Below are 10,730 nucleotides of genomic sequence, written 5' to 3'. Positions count from 1 at the left end.
TCTTTCAGGCTAATGAAGCTGTTGTCTGGGGGTGTGCTGCAGAGTGCAGGGGGTGGAGGAGTATGGAGGAGGTAGAGCGGCCCTGGACGTGATTTGTCATACAATCTGAATCTTTAGGAGGGCCACAGCGGAGGGAGACCTCCTCTCCATATGTCTGCTTCGTTTGCATCTGAAAGCTGCAGGGCTGAAGGCTGGGGGACGAGGAGGAGGAGGAGGGTCACACTGCTCTGTGCATCATCAGGTTTGAGGGTATGTGTGGCTCCTGTTGTTGTGTTTTTTTGTTTTGTTTCACTCAGCTGTCGAGATTCTTCTTTTTCTTTAGGAGAAAAGAAACTGCAACAGTATCAGGAAAAATCTTAAAAATGAGAGGCTCAAAATTAATCTCCCCTCACTTCGACTGCTACAACTCAAAGTCCTGAGGTTGGAAATGTGTCGTAAGAAAATTGCAATGAAAAAGTCAATAAAGCTAAAGAAAGAAGAGCCAGGAGGAAATAAAGAAATACAAGCAAGAGATCAAGGAAGAATCTAAGAAGATGAGTAAAAATTATAATTGACACCAGAAGGAAAGCAGACAGAAAATATGGAGCAGATCAACTGAAGGATGAAATAAGTGAAAACTACAGTAAAATAAACTGTTCTCTGATTCCAGCTTTTTTCTTGTGATTTTACAAAGCAAACTACATGTTTAAGAGTTCGTCCCCGTTAGCTGAACACGAGGAGACATTTATTAAAAGCACGTTTGTGGCGAATACAAAGTCAATAATGAAATTAATGACTTGTTGCAACTCTACTGCTGGTGGTTAAAGCTCTCTTGTTCTGCAGGTGGATGCATCTTTGAACTAGAAGGAAGTAGCAGTTCATGAAATAGACCTCTAATCCTACGATTTGTGTTCCTGGGAGCAAAATTTCCCGCCCTCACCCTTACACAGGCCTAGCGACTGGTCCATGACCATCTGGCAACTACTGTCGTGAGGGAAACAGAGTAAAACTTCTTGAGATCATTGATCTATTGATTGCTAGCAAATTGCTAACTGTCTGTAGTTTATACGTCCACTCTATGGTGTGAAAAGCATGACGCAAACCGGAAATATAGACCATCTACTTTCAAAGTAAAAGTTGCACCCTTTGAATCATGCTGGCACAAGTTTATACTACTTTTATGCAGCGCTTTATTAAGCTGTACTACCGCTCAACGAGTAGTTAGCAAGTATTTGCAGACAAAAATGTAAAACTACAGGTAACCGTGGCAATCTGCTGTCAACTGTGGCAATCATGGTGAGGTGTTTGGTGGAGGACTGTCTTTAAAACCAATTTAACCCAGCGAGAGCCAGCAACCTCCAGGTACAACCACGAACTCCCAACCAGTAACAATGGGAATAGCCTATATGTTTCCTAGCAACCATATTGGCGAATATCTCTCAAACAAGGTGCATATGACGTCACGGGAGAAACCTTTGTTGAGTATTGCAGCATCGACAGCGATCAACTCGAAGGGAAATGATGACGGAGGCAAAAATGTCCTTAATATTTTATGAACTTTATTCCTCTTCAACACACGGCAAAAACTTTTTTTTCATAGGTGCCGTATCTATTTCTCTTCTTCTTCCGTTTTTGGAACGTACAATGAAACAGTGCCTCCTTGTGGTGAGCACTAAAACACTGTCTCTGTTAAACCACAGTAACCATAATGCAGTTAAACACTGTACAACATGAGTACACACAATGAATATCTTAACACCCCCTCTTGTACTCAGGTTGCTGGAATCAAAGAAAAGTTGTACAATGAACGATAAACAGTTGTACAATCTCTACCACACTTCCCTTTTTTTTTTTTCTCTCTCTCTTTTTTCTTTTAAGCACCAAACATAACGTTAGCAAACTTAGCAAGTTTTAGCTTAGAAACAGGTTTGGTCATAACATCTGCAACCATTTCTTCAGTGGTGCAATATAACAGACACATTTTTCCTTCATTTACAATGGACCTTACAAAATGATATTTAATGTCCACGTGTTTGCACCTCTGTCGGCTCACAGGGTTTTTAGCCAGGGCAATTGTTCCCTGGTTGTCCTCGTACACTATTGTTTGAGTGTAGCTGTAGTCATCTATACCTTTCAAAAGCTGTTCTAAATATATACACTCTTGCATTGTGGAAGCCAGAGCCATATACTCTGCTTCACAGGTAGAGAGCGCCACAGTGGGCTGTTTCTTGGTCTTCCATGAAACTAAAGAACTGTTGTTACATAGACATACACAGTAACCAGTAGTGCTGCGTCTGTCGGCAGTGTCACCTGCCCAGTCAGCATCACTGTAGGCCACTAGACCCAAATTTTCATCTGTGTTTCTTCTAAAACACAACTTCTTATCTTTGGACCCTTTGAGATATCTCAACACATGTTTCACAGTTCCCCACTGTTCTTCTGTAGGCTCATGGAAATGTTGCGATAACTTGCTTACCACAAAACTCAGGTCAGGACGGGTACCTGATGCAAGGTATATAAGACTGCCTACAGCCTCTCTATACATCCTCACATCTCTTATCTTAGTAGCACCTTCTGTGTAACACAACTTCTGATCACAGGGAGTTCCTCTGGGTTTACAGTTCTGCATGTTAAACCTCATCAGTATCTTGTTGACATAGGTTTCTTGTGACATTGTTACACATCCATCAGACTGAGTGAAATCAATACCCAGAAAATGCTTAAGTCTGCCCAAGTCTTTCATCTTAAATTTGACTGAAAGCATTTCTTTCGCATCCTTCATTACCTTTTCATTGCCAGCAGCAATTATCAGGTCGTCCACCCAGATGATCATAATCACCATGCCATGTTTAGTCTCTTTGGTATAAACACAGTGGTCTGCTGGGTTTTGCCTGAAACTGTTCGCTGTTAGGTATTCATGCAAAATCCTATTCCAGTTACGACCAGATTGTTTTAACCCATACAAGGATTTTTGTAATCTACAGACTAGCCCTTCTCCCTCTTCATAACCTTCTGGCTGATCAATGTAGATTTCATAATCAATGGGAGCGTGTAAATATGCTGTCTTCACATCCATTTGATGGAGTAACAGGCTCTCCTGCGCTGCTTTCTGTAGCAAAACTCTTATGCTAGTTAAGTTGGCTGTTGGTGAGAATGTCTCTCCATAATCTATCCCCGACTGTTGGCTGTAACCCTTGGCTACGAACCTTGCCTTGTATCTGTCGTTTCCCTCAATGTCACTCTTAATGGAATAAACCCACTTTCCCCCCACTGTTTTCTTCCCTTTTGGCAAAGTGGTTAGGGTAAAAGTGTCATTTTCCCGTAACGAGTGAATTTCTTCATCCATGGCTTTGATCCAGTTCTTTGAGTTAGCTGATTCTATGGCTTCCTTAAATGTGTTTGGGACACCACACACTGCCCTGTAGCAGTAGTCTATGGTAGTGTGGATCTCATCGCTGCCACTGTTGGCAGCTACAAAGTCATTTAAATGTCCCGGTTTTCTTCTCTCCCTAAGAGGATACCTTTTGTTGACAAATCCATCACTTGTCACACTTGTCTCTTTTCGTTCACGCTCATCAGGTATACCACTTTGTGGACTTGTGTCTGTCACAATAGGTTCTGGAACCTCATTGTCCTTGTCACCTTTCTCTGAAGGTCTGTTAGCCATAGGCTGTCTTACTCTGCTACCGTCATCATTTAGTTCTCCCTCATCTGTCTGTGTTTGTCTTTCTACATTTACTTTGCTCACAAACTTAACAAGTCTATGTTTCTGAACTTTCTTAGTTTCAGGGTGGTAAACTAAGTAGGCGGGACTGTTCTTATCATAACCTACAAAGAAACCTTGGTCACATTTTGAATCAAGTTTCCCCTTGTCCTGTTTGTATGCATAGCACACAGACCCAAATTTCTGCATTTTTGACAAGTCTGGCTTTTTACCTGTCAGCATTTGGTAGGGTGTTTTCCCTGTTCGCTTACTAAAGCATCTGTTCCGTGTTACAGCAGCAGTTTGAATGGCATAGTTCCATAGGCATTTCGGTAGCTGACTCTCAATCAGCATGCACTTGCCCATCTCGAAAAGAGTACGCCACCCCCTCTCGGCTGTACCGTTTTGATGGGGTGAGTACGGGGCTGATGTCTCATGCTTAATGCCATTTTTCCTTAACAGGGTTTGGAAATCTCTGCATGTGAACTCTGTCCCATTGTCTGATCTAATGCATTTTACGTTGCCATATGGTGCAACATCCGCTAGAAATTTCTCTGTTGCCTGCACTGTATCAGTTTTCGTCTTCAGGAAATATACAAACACTGAGTTTGAATAATCATCAGTGAATGACTGCACATATTTGTACCCATCAATAGATCCAGTGGCTATCGGACCTGCTAAATCTGTGTGTACCATTTGTAAAGGAGCCTTTGCTCTTGTATCCGGATCTCTGTTTCGGGTTTGTGCAAACTTTCCCTGGATACACACTTCACATTCCTTTTCAGGTCTATCGGTTCTCCCCTTAATCTGCATACCGTTAACCACACCTTGCAATCTTACTACATCTTCATAGTTGCAATGGCCTAATATCTCGTGCCATGCCTGTATGTCATGACAGGTGTTACACTTATCATTACCCTCAACTTCAGTCTGCAAATAGTACAACTTGCCATACACATGAATGTTAAAGTTAGTACCGTCTTTGTGGGTCAACGTGTCCTGCCCTTGTTTAAAGGTGACTGTTGCTCCTAATGCAGTGGCTGACTTTACAGAGAATATGTTCTGGGGGTATGATGGAATAAACAGCGCATCTTTCAGCGTTGCTTTGCGTCGCTGGCCTGTATTGTCAATCAGGAACACCTCTGCGTCCCCCCTCTGTTGGGCGACGCCTCTGCACTGGGTACCGTCTGCCAGTTCTACGCTGTGTGACTCCGGTCTGAACGCGTCGTCGAAGCTCTTGAACTTGGCGATGCTGTTAATGATGTGTGAGGTAGCCCCAGTGTCCACCAACAGGCCTTTCTCCTCAATGCTGTACGCTGACTGCTGGACTTTGATGTCTACGCCCTTAATCCTGAAGGCATAATCTGGCGTTTCTGCTTTGGATCCGTTGCCGCTCTCATCTGCGACCTTCCGCGCGCCATCTTGTTTGTCTTTATGTCTACATGTGGTATCACTGTGTGTGCTGCTTTTGCAATGACTGCACCACGTCCTCCGTCTGCACACTTTTGCTCGGTGGCCTTTTAGTCCACACTTGAAACACACAATGTCCACATCGCTCTTGTATCTGCATTGTGCGCTGGATCTCGTGTGCTCACGCCCGGTTCTTCCTCCTGTTTTCATTACGTTGTCGCTACACTCGGATGCGCTTGACTTTTCAGTGTCTTCGAAACTCCGTAGCTTTGTTTTGAACTCAGCAAATGTCATATCGTCTTTATCGTGAGTAACGTGTATTGCAAATGGCTTAAAACTTTCAGGTAGACCTTTTAAAACCATAGCAATCAATAATCCATCACCTAAAGTCTCACCCGCATTGCGCAGTGCTGTAATGGCGGCCTCTGCTCTGATGACATAGTCTGTGACAGTCTCTTCCCTCTTTTTCTGAAGCGATGATAGCGTGGTGTACAGGTTGATGATTCGGGGCTTCCCCTTTCCAGCGTAGTAGTCCCTTAGTATTTCTAATGCTCTTCTCCCATTATCAGGGGCATCTCTCATAATCAGTGAGAGGCTTTTATCGTCCAAGAATTGGATTAACTCGGCGTAAGCGTCGGCGTTCTTCTTACCGTCTGCTGCTACTTCAGCCGCGCCGTTCGGTTCCTTCAGAACGGTGTCTTTTAATCCCAACAAGTGCAAATATCCTAGCACCTTAGTTTCCCAAAGTTCATACCTGGTCTCATCTCCGTCAAACATGAGTCGAGGCAGCCTGCTTGCTCCTCGTTGATCCATGTTGCTATTTAGCCGTTAGCCCGCTATCCGTTGTGGCTCCGGATCTTCATGAGAAAAAACTCTTCTTCGAGTCGGCCCTGGGCCCATAACCTGTTGAGTATTGCAGCATCGACAGCGATCAACTCGAAGGGAAATGATGACGGAGGCAAAAATGTCCTTAATATTTTATGAACTTTATTCCTCTTCAACACACGGCAAAAACTTTTTTTTCATAGGTGCCGTATCTATTTCTCTTCTTCTTCCGTTTTTGGAACGTACAATGAAACAGTGCCTCCTTGTGGTGAGCACTAAAACACTGTCTCTGTTAAACCACAGTAACCATAATGCAGTTAAACACTGTACAACATGAGTACACACAATGAATATCTTAACAACCTTGCTGTTGGAGCCTCTAGTGGCAAATCCAGGAACTACAGTTTTGATGCTCGGTCACGTGAAAACTTTTGGCACTCCGTGTGATTTTATTTTTAATCCTTTCAGCTCTCGGTCTGAAAAATAGAAAGCAGCAGCAACAAATAAAAAACACTGATGTCGACCTTTCTCTTCGCTTTCACTCACACAGAGGTTTTGTGTTCATCTCCACAGTCGTGTGAGCAGGATTTTCTCAGCCAGAATATGTTTGTGAAGTGATAGATTTTGTTCTGCTTGTGTTACAGGATTACTCGATCAGAGTCTGAGAAGATTAGACTTTTTCTCTCCTTCAGCTCAATCACTTGTTTTTGATTCCTCTTTTGCCTCGAGAGTCCTCCAGCTTCTCCTCTGTTTTTTTGGAGGGTGTTTGGGAGTCGGGGGGGTCCTTTAGTTCATTTCTTTCTGTGTCATTTTCTCACGTGTTTCTCTTCATTGAAATTCAATCACATCTCGTGTCGCTGAGACTTAATCCTGTCAGAGCTTCACCCCGGACGGACCTCTCACTCTGCTCCCTTTCTTTCATTCACTCCTGTTTTTACTTGTATTTTCTTCTGTCTTTTTTGTTCTCCTGTCCTCATCTGTGTTCATACAGAACCTTCCCATACAAAATACAACACAAAATACAACGTACGTGTTGTTTTCTTTCTGAATCAACACAAATTCATAATAAAAAACACACTTTACATAAAACACATCATACGATAAAAATGAAAAATAAATTTAAAAAAAACCATTACTGTGATTATCGAGAGAATTTAATTTCTTAAAGACGTCAAGGATTACCATTTAGCGACATGCAGATATACAGACAGTTACAGCCAGGTTACAGCAGCCGTGTTAGTTGTTATTTTACAAAGCAAGCCTTTGTAAAACATGTTTTTTTTTAAAGAAAGAAAAGAGAAAAGTATTTTAATAATTACTGAAGTGTGCTGAAATAAAATAATCATAGTGGTCACTTTCACAGCTGTTTCCTCCCGTTAGAAGTAGATATACTTCTTTATACTGCGTACTGTGATGATCCCCTCACTGGGCATGGTAAGTGTTTTCATTGTACCTCTTTTTAGGTGTGTTTTGTGTGCTGCATTAATGCATTAGCAACAGCCAGCTGGGAAGTGGTCCAGGGTGAGCTGTAGAAGCTCCAGGTGTATAGCTTTAGAGGTCACTGGTCAACCCAGGTCCTCTCCACCTCTCTGCATTTCATGACTGCTGTTTAACAGGTTGTTTAAAGCTAAAAAAAACCCTCCATATTCACACCGATGACCTTCATCCTTCAGCCTCACTCAGAAACAACATCATGCAAATCTAAACTGTGCCACCCACGTGTCCATCAGCTCTCAGCCAAAAGGATGTCAGCCGTAAAGTGTTTCCATACACTTTAACTGCAGCTCGACAAGCTGTTTGATCACTTTGAAGTGATGGAGGCTGTAAAATAAAAAACCTATCTCCACCTTGTTCTTCTTCTGCAGTCTGTTGGGGTTTAAGCTGCTCCTCCTCCTCACTGCAGGAATGCTCTGTGTGTGGTTCAGACAAGGCAGCGCAGCATCTGCATCAAAAAGACCATTTTAGAAATGACTCTGGGTTAAAAACTAGAAAATGGTACATTTATTTGGTCAAGCTGCCTCCAGGGACAATAGTGAGCTTTTACACTCTGATCCCCCTCAGTTTCCTCTTCTCATATGTATTTATTGAGCTGCAGATACCTTAGATGTTAGTTTTTTCTATCAAATTATCCAACCAAATGTCCCAGACCCTGCAATTCCTCTATGACGCTGGATCCAAAATTGTATTAACAGAAATTTACAGCCATGTTTACATCCTGCTATGAAAAACAGATTCACCACTGTGTTGTCAAAAAGTCTTCACCCAGCGAGAACGAGCAGGATTATCCTCCTTTCTGAAACTTCGAATGACCAAAACGTGGAAAATGGACTTCATGTTTTATTCAGTGACTGAGCCCAAAAACTCATCAGGAACGTTTTACTGAGGTCAGCGCCGAGGACTGTTTTCTCCACAGACTTCTATAGGACCAAAGTCTTTCTACAGAACAGAATTAAGACACTTAGTTTCCCTTTTTAGACTTGGAAACTACATCCGTCTTTGGTCTCAGCATTACGGAGAAGGTACCAACCACAAAGAGATAACAGTCCTGTTTTAGAAACCTACAAAGAGTGTACTCAGAGGTAGGAGGTTTAGAAACTGTGTTCAGTTTGGATCTTTGTGTTTGTTTTGCTTGAACCTACTAAAAACATCTTAGTTAGGTTTACAAAAAGATGGTGTTTGGGGTTAAAACATGCCCCATCTCTGGCTTTATTAGATTATTGTTATCGTTTGAGTTTAGTCAAAGTGTTTTTTATGTTTAACAAATAAATCTTAATCTGATTTGCGATTAAACAGACTATATGTGAATCAGAAGTAAAAACTATAAAGGTGAGAGTTTCCTGTCTGCAGGGAAGAGCTGGTGTCTGGGTGGTGTTTAGCGCCCTGGAGGAAATTATAAAGTCCATGTCAGGTCAGTGACACAGACCTCTGATTTTATTTGAAGAGTTTTAATGATTTGATTTAAGAATTTCTTCTTTCTGTTTTTCACAATCATCTGTTTGTATCTCTTATTAATCGGACTTTCTTCCTTCCTTTCCTTCCTTGTTGTTCTTTTCCTCTGGATCGTTTTCTTTCCTGTTTTCTGTCTTTGTTTTCTTCTTTAACTCTTTTTTTCTTTCTTCTGTTAATCGAAAGTCAAACTCTTCACTGAGGGGTTAACCTTTCTTTCTTTTGCACACCATTTTCTTCTTCTTCTTCTTAAACAGGTGCTTTTATTTCATTCAAACCCACACTTTCTTCTTTATTATTAAGTTCAATTATTTACTTTTTACCGTCACTATTTCTTAATCCTTCTTAACTCCACTTTTTCCTTTTTCCGTCCTCAGATCTTTTCTTTCAGCACTGAAGGTTCAACCTTCTTTCCTTTCTTTTCTTCCTACTTTGCAGAATTTTAAATTTCATTAAAATCATGCACCAAACTAAGCAACATGACAAATTCTGCAGAGAAAGGGATTTGTTGTACACTTACACTCCTTTTTCTTACTATTTCTTTTTGACCTGACAATATTTCATCTTCTCTCTTTTTCTCTTTTTTTTCTTTCCTTTATAAAAAAACTTCCCTGACATAAAACTAACCTCTGGAAGATTTATTTCTCTGTTGCAGTCAATTGTTTGTTTCTGAATTTCATCTCTTATTCGTCTTCATGGGTTTCTACTCATCTTACCTTTCTTTATTTCCTCTCTACTTTCCACTCCCTTTCTTTCCTTCTTTAACTCTTTCTTTCTGCATTCAACAAAATCTTCCCCCAGGGTTCATCTTTCTTTCCTTTGAAGGCTCCTTTATTTTCTTTCTCCTTAAAGAGTTTCCAACCTTAAAGCAAACATGAAGTCTATAAAATTCTGCAGACATGTCCCCTCAGAAACATTTGTTTTTAAACTTCAGTAAAATGCAGAAAACTGGATTTCTTCTTGTATTAAGCGTGCTTTATCCTCTTTGGGTGAAATAGGATTTGCTGGCTCGTTGTTGGGGCCTCACGGAGGCTTGTGCCGGCCCTGCAGCCGGGGCAGAGATGATTTGTGTGCAGCCTGGGTTTGGTTTTGTTCCTGCTGGGGCCCATTTGAATAAGAATGATGCCAATAGAGTGGCTGAGGCAGAAAGAAAGCAGCACAAAAGGCGAGAGGAGCTGAATTTGGACCAGGGACAAACCAGGAGAGGAGTGAAAAGAAGTGCAGGGCGGACAGCCACAATGGAACAATTCACCTTATAATCGCTTTGATATATTATACATGCCTGAAGACTCTAAACATTGTGTAATTATTTATAAATGAGTGTCCCCCCCCCTCCTCATGCAGAAGAAAGCAGCAGAAAGACTCTGCAGGTCTCTGCTTCTCCTCCGCTGGACTGCATACTGAATAAATGGAATAATTAATGGAAAATTGTATGCCTGTCTCATAAAGATGTCTTTAAAAAACACTTAAAGAAAATTGGTCTGTATGCGCTCACGCTGGATGGGTTTACTGCTGCCTGAAGGGATGAAAAGACGGACAAAAAAGCCAGACTTCATAAGGTGAAACAGTTCAGCCGAAGCCTGACGTGTCAGATAAAAATGACCCAAAGATCGAGGTCATTTTTAACGCTTGTGTTCAGATGCTGGGGTTGTGGTTTACATTCTATTTATCTCTTACAGAAGCGTTCTAGCAGCTCTCTTAGTGATGTCTGCCGGTGAACTCTGGAGCACCTCAGGGCGCTGTTGTAGCTCCCTGTTTATTTTACATGCTGCCATTCAGAGTTTTAGAAACACTGAGGTCAGAAGTGCAAATGTTCCCCTAGCAGAGCCCCCCATCAACCAAACTCTCTATATTTTTTAAAGTGTTT

This window comes from Astatotilapia calliptera, chromosome 2 (assembly GCF_900246225.1).
Source record: "Astatotilapia calliptera chromosome 2, fAstCal1.2, whole genome shotgun sequence".
Lineage (NCBI taxonomy): Eukaryota > Metazoa > Chordata > Actinopteri > Cichliformes > Cichlidae > Astatotilapia > Astatotilapia calliptera.
This window is presented reverse-complemented; position numbering follows the sequence as displayed.